Source organism: Scyliorhinus torazame, chromosome 1 (genome assembly GCF_047496885.1).
Source record: "Scyliorhinus torazame isolate Kashiwa2021f chromosome 1, sScyTor2.1, whole genome shotgun sequence".
Taxonomy (NCBI): Eukaryota; Metazoa; Chordata; class Chondrichthyes; order Carcharhiniformes; family Scyliorhinidae; genus Scyliorhinus; species Scyliorhinus torazame.
The window spans coordinates 260,910,555-260,922,574 of NC_092707.1; positions in this window are offsets into that span (position 1 = coordinate 260,910,555).

The window sequence follows — 12,020 nt, forward strand, 5'->3', positions numbered from 1 at the left end:
AATGTGTCAATTACCACAAGTACATATTTATAGCCATTCCTGCAAGGGGGCAATGGTCCTATAAAATCAATCTGGTTGTTAGTCCAGGGCCCATTAACGGGTCGAGTGTGGCTGAGTTGAGCCTTTTTGGCATATCTGTCCGGATTATTCTGGGCACAGATAAGACAATTCTCGATGTAGTGGTTTACATCTTCCTTTAAATTCGGCCACCAACAAAGCTGCTTGAGATGGGCTGTAGTGAGATCGATTCCCTGATGTCCATGACCGTCATGGAACAAACAAATCAGTTGATTCCTGTCCTGTTCAGGAACCACATAAAGGGTGTCTTTTGACACCACACCGTCATGTGTGGTCAGTGCATTTTTGAACCTCTCATAGGGAGCTGGATATTTTCCTTTGACAATCTCCTGAGATTGCTGTCCTGCTTCTGGGCCTCCTCTAGATCCTCGATCTTTGTCTGTGAGACCTGAACTGCATTTACTGGTGCGCGTTCGGGGGGTGTCCAAAAATGTCCACGTCTGGAACCTGCTTTAGCCAGTGCGTCGGCTTTTACATTTCCAGGGGGGGAGGAATGATGGTGACTGCGAACTTTGATTATCCCAAAAGTCCTGTTCTGGGCTCGCTGTAAAATATGACGGAGCAATGGGGCTGAGGGGAGGGGTTTTCCGTCTGCAGAAACAAATCCTCTTGCTTTCCACAGGGGCAGAAATTTTGTGAGGCTGTTGCAGACATAGAGGCTGTCCGAGTATATGTCTGCTGGGCTGGGGAAGGAATCTGGGTGTTCAACTATATATGCGATGGCCGCAAGCTCTGCTGCCTGTGAGCCTTAGTGGCCTGGAAGTTTTAACGATATTTCCTCAAGGGCACGTCCCTGCGCGTCCTCGACATAGATACCGCAACCTGTTATGCGCTTCCCATCCAAAACTGTGGAAGATCCATCCACATAGATCTTTATGGGCTCACACGTGTCTGTGTGCTGGGGGCTCTGGGTTGAACTACCTATCTTTCTGGGGGGTGTTTTAGCGATAAAGGGGCCTGTGTTGTGGTGTGGAGAGATAATTTCACATTCATGGGGGATTCCGGGGTACTGTAAGTTGTCGGCTAAATAGGTGTGCGTCTTTGTCCTTTTCACAGTGATGTCCCGTCCCTTCAAGAGAAGGGTCCATCTCGCTGCTCTAATCTGGCTTACTGTGCCGTCCTTGAGTCGTCCGTCCAGTAAACGTTGGGTGGGGGGGGGGGGTGTTCAGTGAGAATTATAATGGTGTTCAGTCCGGTAATATATGAAAAATAATGCACTGCCCAAAATACTGAGAGCAGATGCCTCTCACAGGCTGAAAATCCCTGCTCCACAGCATCTAAAAGTCAGGAGGCATAAGCTACGGGCCTTAACTGGTCGTGCCGTTCCTGGAGGAGCACTGCCAAAAGGGTGCGGTCTGTGGTCACTACCTCTAATGTGTAAGGGGAAAGCGGGTCTGGAACTTGTAGTGCGGGGGCTGCTATGAGTGCCTGTTTTAAAGAGTCCACAGCATCCGTATGCTGCGGAAGCCATTTCCAGGGGGCTCCTTTCTTTAGGAGGTCTGAGAGGGGCGCTGCCTTGCTGGCGAAACCGTCAATGTGGTTTCGGCAGTCGCCAACCAGTCCTAAAAACGACCGGAGGGCTGAAACGTTCTGGTGAAGGGGCAATATGTTGTGTTGCCCTATTATGTATTTTCTTTTATTCCCTTTTCTTCTCATGTACTTAATGATCTGTTGAGCTGCTCGCAGAAAAATACTTTTCACTGTACCTCGGTACACGTGACAATAAACAAATCCAATCCAATCCAATTTAGCAATCGAGTCAATCCTTTTATGCTCAATCTCGCGTTTACCATGTGTGATAATTGTTCCCAAATATATCACTTTTTTTTCCAAAATCTGGGCCTTTTTGGGGTTGACTTTACAACCGATTGAGTGTAAGAGTTCCAGGAGTTCGGACAGAAGCTCAATGTGCTTTTCCTTGGTGTCTGTCTGCAGTAGTAGGTCGTCTACATACTGAACCAGACATTCGGGGTGAGAGAATTTGGCTAAACCATCTGCCAGCTGTCGGTGGAAAATGGAGGGGGAGTTGTGGAATCCTTGTGGAAGGCATGTCCACGTGTACTGCTGTGCTTTAAAGGTGAAGGCAAATTTGTACTGGCACGCCTTTGCCAATGGAATGGACCAGAATCCATTACTGACGTCCAAAACCGTGAAGTATCGGGAATTGAGTCCCTGCTTGAGCATGGTCTCGGGACTTGTGGCTACTGTGGGGGCTGCTGCGGGGGTGGTTTTGTTGAGTTCCCGGTAATCGATGGTCAGTCGCCATGATCCATCGGGCTTTCTCACTGGCCAAATCGGGGCATTATTAGTGGAGGCTACTGATCTAAGTACGCCCTGCTCTAATAAGCTTTCTATTACCTTGGAGATTTCTCCCTCTGCCTCTTGGGGAAATCCATACTGTTTTGGGGGTCTAGGGTCAGGTCCTGTTATTTGTACGGAGCCAGTCATCTGTCCACAGTCGTGCTTGTGGGTCGTGAATGCTGCCCTGTTCTTTTGCAGAACTGCCCTAACCTGTTTGTCCGTACTAAGCGTGGTCGGGTTGAACCAAAATTCGCCTACTGCACTAATTTTGTTTGCATACTCTCCTATGTTGAGCGTTGCGGGGGCTCTTGCGGATTTTGCCATCTTCCAGACACACTGGTTGACTGGATCGAATGAAAGATTATGGGAATTCATGAAATCGATTCCCAGAATGTGTTCTGCTGTGTGGGGCAGGTCAACTAAAACTACGGGGTGCTTGGTGGTGATGTTACTGATTTGAATGGGTACAGGGGCTGTGATGTGTCCCTGCTGTGAGTGGCCTGTAAAGCCGCTGAGGGTGATAGTGGCTGTAGTGGTCCACGTGTCTTTTTGAAACAGGGTGGAGGAATTTATTGTGGCGAGGGACCCTCCTGTATCCCAGAGAAATTCGATGGGCTGTCCCCGAATTTTTGCTGCAACTACCGGTCGTCTGGACCTATACCAAAGGGTGTCGCAGACCCAACTGGTGGAGCCCGTACACTGTCAGTCCGTTCCAGTCAAGTCCGTCTGATCTGAACAGGCGCTAACGCTATGAATGGGCTCTGTCTTTTTCTTACTGAGAGTGCCCGTCTGCTGGGCTCTCTGTGGCCTTTTAGGGGCATAGCACTCTCTTGCGAAGTGTCCCAACTGTCCACAGTTGTAACACTCCTGTGACTTGGGTGGGGGGGCTGTTCTTTCCTTCATTCACCCATGCGGGGTTCTGGTGTGTGGTAACTGCCTGCATATCTGCGGCGGCCTGCTTTTCCTCGGTATTCTTGACTGCGGGTTTGCTTTGTATAGATTGCTCCCAAGCGCGGGACAATCTTTTCACTACCCACTTCTCGTTATGGGCCTCCTCTGAGGGACCATAACTCGCGCAGGCTTTCTGTCCTGTTTCTGTGGCATGGGAGATAAGGGTGCGGGTCCATTTGGCCATGTTGTCTGGGGACAAATGGGCGTGGTCTAAGTCTCCAAAGACTGCTGCAAAGTGGATCCACAGGCGTCCAGCAAACGCTGTGGGGTGCTCGGATTTCTTTTGCCTACATTTGTTGAGGCCATCTACGGGGTCACCCCGGTTATACCCGATCGCATCCAGGATCGCGGAATGCATTTCTGCAAGGGTGCCTCCTCCTACATTCTGTGGGTCGGGAAGGGCTGCTGCTACTGAAGGGTCTAAACTTAAAACGGTGACCTTTACATGCTCTCGCTCATCCAGGCCGTACATGGTCGCCTGATGCTTAACTGTGGCAAAGAAATGGTGGGGCTCTGAGGTGGGGAAGAACGGTGTGATCTTATCGCACGCGTCTCGTAATTGGGTCACTGTTAAGGGGGTGGAGTATAGAAATGCCGCATCGTCCGATGTGGCTGTGCGGTGGGTGGTTACTGGGTTAATTGGAGCTTGAACTATCTGCTGTGTGGTGGTTTGGGGCGCTTTTCTTTTTTGTGGCTTTCCCTGCGCACATGTTCCCTGAACATATCTCTGCACTGTTTCGTTCAATTCTTCCCAATCAGGGCCGGCTTCCTGGTCTAATTTTTCTCCAAAAGTTTCCTGGAAACCTTTCTGAACAGAAAGCAGCGATTGCAGCTCTGCAATCTGCTTCCGGCACTTTGCGTGATCTAGCGTGCTTTGTCTTTGTTCTGTGGTGGCAGCATGGAGTGCTCTTAATGCTGCCTTTAGGTCACTACACTGTCTCTGTAATGCCTCTACCTGCTTTTCCATTTCCTCACGTACCAGGACTGCACGTTGCGTGTCCTGATAAGCCTTTTTGTATTGAGACTGGAAGCTGTTTAAGTGCGCCAGACAAGATTGGTGAGTCATCCACCTCTCCATCTTTTGCTGCCAATTTCCTTCTCAATTCCAAATTTTCCTTTTCTACCTCGCTTACATCGACCTTACTCATTCGATGTATGCCCTCAACTTCTTTCCGGAGCGTCCTAACGACCTCCTCTGTGCCTCGCAATTGTGCCAAGCAGGACACGATTGCCATCGGCTTGCGAGCTTTCCCTAAGCTCTTTTTGTGGATCTCGCTCAGGGTCTCCCACCAAGTATGTCCTATACTCCCGGGACCTGATTCCTCGTTGTCACAGAATTCATTCCAAAGGGGCCATCCTTTCCCTTTGAGATATTTCCTGATCTCTTCCTCCCAAATGGGATATTGTCCCACTCTACTGCTGCTGGTCGCTGCGACCGCAAATTCCTCTGGGTTCATTAGGCGCTGCATTGCCTGCATTGCCATCCTTCCTATCCGAATGCTGCTCTACAAATTTGGGACAGGGGTATTAATCCGAATGCTGCTCTTCAAATTTGGGACAGGTGTATTAAGGCGGTGCTGTAAATACGGGTATGGCTTTCCGATATACAAACTTCCGACAGTTTTGTCGCAACAAAAAATCTATCAGTTTTACCTTATCACTCTGTTAGTTACGCATGCATAACACTTCCGAATTCTGAGTTTTGATCAGAACTGCTTGAACACTTGTGGTTTTCTGTTTCCAATTAGATCTCTAATTCAAATTCTGGGTTCTCCCGGAGTGGTTTTCCACTTCTAGATCGGGTCCCGTCAGGATGTCGCCAAATAATGTTGCTAACTTTGCCTTAGTTCAATTGCTCTGTTTTATCACCTTTGCTCTTGAGTCGCCAGGTATCTTTATGATACCGCCACGTGGTTCAAGTCCGAGTAATGATCAATAATCCAATACACCGCTTAGTAAGATTTAAATCAAAGCATATTTATTATACACCGTAATCACTACTCATGCACAAATTCTACGTTTAAGCTAATTCTACAACTAACAGGCCTATACTTAACTTAGAACTGGCCCACCAGGTCAGGGAAACAAATGGCCTTTCATTCGTGTTCTGAGCCTGCGGGATTCGAAGTTGGTACAGATTGATAGCTAGGAGCGCCTATCTCGTAGCGAGAGTTGAAGTAAGACTTACAGTTTTGATCAGCTGCTGAAGAGTGAAGAGCTGGAGAAGCGGTGGAGAAGAGAGCAATTTGAACTTGGGGCTCAATTCTTATAGTCCCCAGGGGCTTCACGCCTTTCGGGGCGGACCCTGTACCTGGTCCCAAGTGATTGGACTTTGTCCCAATCGCTTGGTTCGATTTTCTCCGCTGGAGCGGTTCCCTGATCGATGGGCGGTCTTGAGGTGCTCGTTCACCTCCTTTTGTGTAGGCTCCTGCTGGCGCCGAAGAGTCTGGTTTTGCTTTATGTGTCTAAATGTTGCTTATTGTTCCCGGGGATTGCTCATTAGTATGCAGATGGCTGGTGTTTTGTTATGCTGATGGTTGCTGGTATCGATCTTGTCTGGCCTTTCCAGAGGTAAATACACAGCCAACCTACAGCTGCTCGTTTTTGTCCTGTTGGCTGACTTTCCCATCAGCCTTTGCTGTTCGCCATTTTAAATCGGGAGTTGGCCATTTCAAGTGGCTACACACCACTGGGAATGGTGGCTGCTGCTTGATGTGTTGGGTGTTCTGGATCACATACAGGTCACCAACACTTGAAGTAGTGCAACACTATTTTATTAAAAGGTTAACTATTTAAACATACTTGAACTGTGAGTAAATACGATACCAGCTTTAACTAAAGACCTTTGCCTTGTCCTAACCAGTTGGTGCACTCAGCACATGGTGAATGTCTGTGTTGCAGGCTGTGAGCTCTGTGCTCCTCGCTAGCTGCTACTCGAATGAGCGGGAATTCTGATGTCCCCTGTCTTTATAGTGCGTGTGCTCTCATTGGTGATTGGCTGTGGTGTTGTGTATGTTGATTGGTCCCACTGTGTGTCCATCAGTCTGTGTCTGCACCATGATCTCCTGGTGTATATTATGACATCCCCCCTTTTATATAAAAAAATGTGCCTGTGTGACAATAAATAGTGTGTGGTGAATGTTCCTGACTACGTGTGTGCGAAATATTTACAGGACTATGTAGATAAAACTAAGCTATTTACATGGGAAGGTGCCTGGTGCAGAAAAAAACAGTATGTCACACAAATAACGAGATGAACACTATATACAAACCACTTGAACGATTAAACGGAAGAATAGAACAGACCAGAGAGTCCATTAGTGCAACGTTCACAAATTAAGTCTCTGAGGTGGGCGACGAATTCTGGTTGACCGCCTCAAGGGTGGGTCAGGAGCCACCAGCTGAGGAGCGGGTTGGACTGCGTCAGAGTGAGGAGGATACAGAGTAACCGGAATGTCTGCATAGTCCAGGTCAGGGACAACAGGAGGGCGTGGGACTGGCGGAGGATCACGTAGCGAGCGCGGAACGAGACAAAGGGCATGCCGATTACGGCGCCGAATGGAACTAGGTAGACGAACCAGGAACGTAGGGGAGCCACCTGCCGAAGAACCACAGCAATTGCAGACCAGCCACCATCCGGAAGATGGATGCGGACGTTGTCATCTGGAGCCAGAGCAGGGAGATCATCTGCACTGGCGTCATGAGCCGCCTTGTGCTGTGTACGAGACAGCTGCATTCGTTGAAGGACCGGAACGTGGTCGAGGTCTGGGACATGAATGGATGGCACCGTCGTCCTCAGGGTGCGACCCATGAGCAGCTGGGCTGGCGACAGGCCAGTGGACAGTGGGGCTGAGCGATAGGCCAGCAGGGTGAGGTAAAAGTTGGATCCCGCATCGGCAGCCTTGCAGAGGAGCCGTTTGACTATGTGGACACCCTTCTCCGCTTTGCCATTGGATTGGGGGTACAGGGGACTGGATGTCACATGCACAAAGTTGTACCTCCTGGCAAAGTTGGACCATTCCTGGCTCGCGAAGCAGGGGCCATTGTCCGACATCACAGTGAGTAGGATGCCGTGACGAGCAAAGGTCTCCTTGCAGGCACGGATGACCGCCGATGATGTGATGTCGTGCAGGCGTACGACCTACGGGTATTTTGAAAAATAGTCTACAATCAGAACATAGTCCCTGCCGAGCGCATGGAACAGGTCAATGCCTACCTTAGACCAAGGGGACGTGACCAACTCATGGGGCTGTAGGGTCTCACGTGATTGGGCCGGCTGGAACCGCTGACAGGTGAGGCAGTTGAGCACTGTGTTGGCGATGTCGTCATTGATGCCGGGCCAGTACACTGCCTCTCGGGCCCGTCGGTGGCACTTCTCCATGCCAAGATGGCCCTCGTGTAGCTGTTCCAAGACGAGCTGGTGCATGCTGTGCGGGATAACAATGTGGTCCAGCTTCAGGAGGACACCATCGACTACCGCCAGATCATCTCTGATGTTATAGAACTGCGGGCATTGGCCCTTGAGCCACCCGTCTGTTAGGTGGCGCATGACACTCTGTAGCAGGGGGTCAGCCGCAGTCTCGCGGCAAATTTGGACGAGGTGTTCATCCATGGCCGGTAGATTGGAGGCCACGAAGGCCACATGGGCGTCAACCTGGCAGACGAATCCCGCTGGGTCACACAGGGTGTTGACTGCCCTGGACAGAGCGTCGGCTATGACCGGGTCTTTGCCCGGGGTGTATACGAGCTGAAAGTCGTATCGCCGGAGTTTGAGCAGAATGCGCTGGAGGCGAGGCGTCATGTCGTTCAAGTCTTTTTGTATTATATTGACCAGCGGGCGATGGTCGGTCTCGACGGTGAATTGAGGAAGGCCGTACACATAATCATGAAATTTGACGACACTCCTTTTCTATCTGCGCGTAGCGCTATTCTGTGGGGGTCATGGCGTGTGACGCATATGCAACGGGGGCCCATGATGAGGCCTCATCGTGTTGCAGGAGCACTGCCCCAATGCCAGATTGGCTGGCATCGGTCGAAATTTTTGTCTCTTTCGCTGGATCAAAAAAGGCCAATACGTTCGAACACGCGCTGGAGGCGACTGATATGCTCCTGCGGGGTGGACCAAATGATTATGTCGTCAACATAGATGCGAACACCTTCAATGCCTTGCATCATTTGTTCCGTGATCCTGTGGAACACTTCTGACACGATATGATCCCAAACGGCATCCTGTTGTAACAATATCTGCCCAAGGGGGTGTTAAAGGTACACAGTTTCCTGCTGGATCTGTCTCGTTGAAATTGCCAGAATCCTTTCGAGGCGTCAAGTTTGGTGAAGAGCTTGGCCCGAGCCATCTCGCATGTGATCTCTTCGCGCTTGGGGATTGGGTAATGCTCCCTCATTATGTTGCGATTCAGATCCTTTGGATCAATGCAGATTCTGAGCTCGCCGGAAGGCTTCTTTACGCACACCATGGAACTGACCCAGTCGGTTGGTTCCGTAACTCTGGAGATCACTCCTTGGTCTTGGAGGTCCTGCAGCTGCTGCTTGAGGCGGTACTTGAGGTGTGCTGGGACTCTGCGAGGTGCATGCACCACAGGTGTGGCGTTCTGTTGGAGTAGGATCTTGTAAGTATATGGGACTGTGCCCATGCCTTCGAAGACGTTGCGGTGCTGGTCGATGATGGCGTTGAGTGGCACCCTGAAGTCAGCATCCTGGAAGGCAGACGTGTCATCAGGAGAGAGAGAGTGAAGTCTTTGAACGAGGTTTAGAAATTTGCACGCCTATGCGCCAAGCAGAGAGTCCTTCGAGGAGCCCATGATCTTGAAAGGAAGGATGGCTTTTCGTGACTTGTGCGTCACTTTGAGTTGGCATGAGCCGGTAGCAGGAATGATGTTGCCATTGTAGTCCAATAGCTGGCAGGCCGATGGGAGAATGGTTGGTTTGACACGAAGGCTTTGGAAAGCAGACCACGCCATGAGATTGGCGGAGGCACCAGTGTCCAGGCGGAATCGTATTTGGGACCGGTTGACCATCAGGGTGGCACACCACTCATCGTCTGGATCGATGCTGTATACCGACAGCGGCTGGTGTCTTTGCTTTGGGGACACCCTGTTTTTCGTTACGACACCGACTCGAAAAGGCGCCTTCTGGTCCTCGATGTCACTGCTGTGTGGGAGGTCGGAATCGGACTCTGTGACCGTGGGTTGAATTGCCCGAACATTCCTGCGAGGCTGGCTGAAGCGATATGAATTGGAAGGCTGAGCTGCTCGACAGCTGGCAGCATAGTGGCCAAGTCTTCCACATCATAGGCATTGTCGAGATTTTGTGGGGCATTGCCACTTTAAATGGGCGGAGTCACAGTTGCCACACGTCGTGACGTCAGCACATTTGCTGCACCACCGCGCATGCGCGGTGAGGTCCTGCGTGGTGCGCGCCTGCGCATTACGTTCCTCCATGTCGCCGTCCCCTTGTTCGGTGCGTACAAGCGCGGGAGTCCGCGAAAAGTGCGTGAAACGGCCGCCTTCATCCAGGCTGAGGCCCTGGAGGTGTTCAATCACTTGGACCCGTTCCGCCTCGTGGGGACCTTGCCGCGCCGTTTCAGCCGCTTGTATATGGGAGTACCGACTGGTGGCATTTTCATGTCGGACACAGGTCTCGATGGCGGTCGCGAGGGTGAATTGCTTTACTTTGAGGAGCTGCTGACGTAGGGGGTCCGACTGAACACCGAAAATGATCTGGTCGCGTATCATGGCGTCGGAGGTGGGCCCGTTGCTGCAAGATTGCACAAGGATGCGGAGATGCGTTAAAAAGGATTGGAAAGGTTCGTCCTTACCCTGCAAACGCTGCTGGAACACGTAGCGTTCGAAACTTTTATTCACCTCTACGCTGCAGTGAGTGTCAAATTTGAGGAGAACCGTCTTGAACTTCATCTTGTCTTCGTCATCTACAAAGGTGAGAGAGTTGAAAATATGGATGGCATGGTCCCCGGCCGTGGAGAGGAGAAGAGCAATCTTTCTGGTGTCCGAGGCGCCCTCCCTGTCCGTGGCTTCGAGGTAGAGCTGGAAGCGCTGTTTGAAAATCTTCCAGTTGGTCCCGAGGTTGCCGACAATGCGGAGCGGAGGCGGCGGGCTGATGTTGTCCATGTTGCAGAATGCTGGCGGAAGGCAGATATTTGCAGGTAGGTCTAAGAAGTGCTGGTATGCAACCACTCCTGGTATCATAATGTGTTGGATGTTCTGGATCACATACAGGTCACCAACACTTGAAGTAGTGCAACACTATTTTATTAAAAGGTTAACTATTTAAACATACTTGAACTGTGGGTAAATACGATACCAGCTTTAACTAAAGACCTTTGCCTTGTCCTAACCAGTTGGTGCACTCAGCACATGGTGAATGTCTGTGTTGCAGGCTGTGAGCTCTGTGCTCCTAGCTAGCTGCTACTCAAATGAGCGGAAACTCTGATGTCCCCTGTCTTTATAGTGCGTGTGCTCTCACTGGTGATTGGCTACGGTGTTGTGTATGTTGATTGGTCCCACTGTGTGTCCATCAGTGTGTGTCTGCACCATGATATACTGGTGTATATTATGACACTGCTGGGACTGCACACATGCCAGAACAGCTGCCTGGATGCTGCCCAGGAACCAGGGTAATTAGGGCCAGGGTCTCTGGGGCTAGTCAGGCAGGCCCCAGCAAGAGGGAAGGGGGTCATTGTTGTGGTTAGGTTCTGTTTCTGCAGGGATTGGGCGGGGGAAACATCCTCCACAGGCCACAGAGTGCTCCAACAGGAAAGGCCCCCGAAGCCCACAGGGAGGCCACGATTTTAGATGGCAGTCTCCCAATATGACAAATGCCCCCCTTCCCCATCACTGGTATAATCCCAACGTTAGCAGGAAGAGGACCCTAATTGTCAATTTAAGAGCCGCAATTTGCCTCTGGGCTAATTGGACTGGAAAGTTGTCCTCCAGCTCCCCATGGCAAAATGATTAACATTGAAATGGAAAACGAGTCAAATGGAATCAGGAGTGTTCCTTGACACTAGCAAGGTCGCCAACCCTCCAGGATTGGCCTGGGGTCACCAGGAATTGAAGATCAAACTCCAGGACACTGCTGTGTGCGACCCTGGAGAAAAATCATCAGGACATTAAAAAGTATATATTTTTAGACACTTCCATTCATCATTTCTCTTTAACCGATTTTAAAAAGGCTGGGACAGGGGGGGGGAGAGAGCTGCAAATGGCTGTTTGGCTGAGTGCCAAGAAAGATCCAATTGGATCATGGGTCTCTCCCTTTCCCATTAGTGTAGGAAGGTCAGTGCGTCACTAGAGTGGCTATGTTGGCCGATCGATGGCTATGGGGGCAAGTCACGTGATGAAACCTCCAGGAATACACTGAATCTCAGTTGGCAACCCTCATGTTGGCACTCCAGCACCCCCGTTACTCTGTCCTCACCCATTCCCCTCATGGATCTCCGGGGCAAATGAGTTGGGTTCAAATTCCACCCTGCCCAACACATGTCTCTCCAAAGATGTTGCCTGACCTGCTGAGTGTTTCCAGCAATTTATCTTGTTCCCATTTCAAATATACAGGTTTTATTTTTCTAGCCATTTTTCTTACGCTGATGTTGTTGTCTCCTGGGGGGGGGGGGGGGTCTGGCGGGAAGCCTCCAACAACAGTTCCAATGAAGA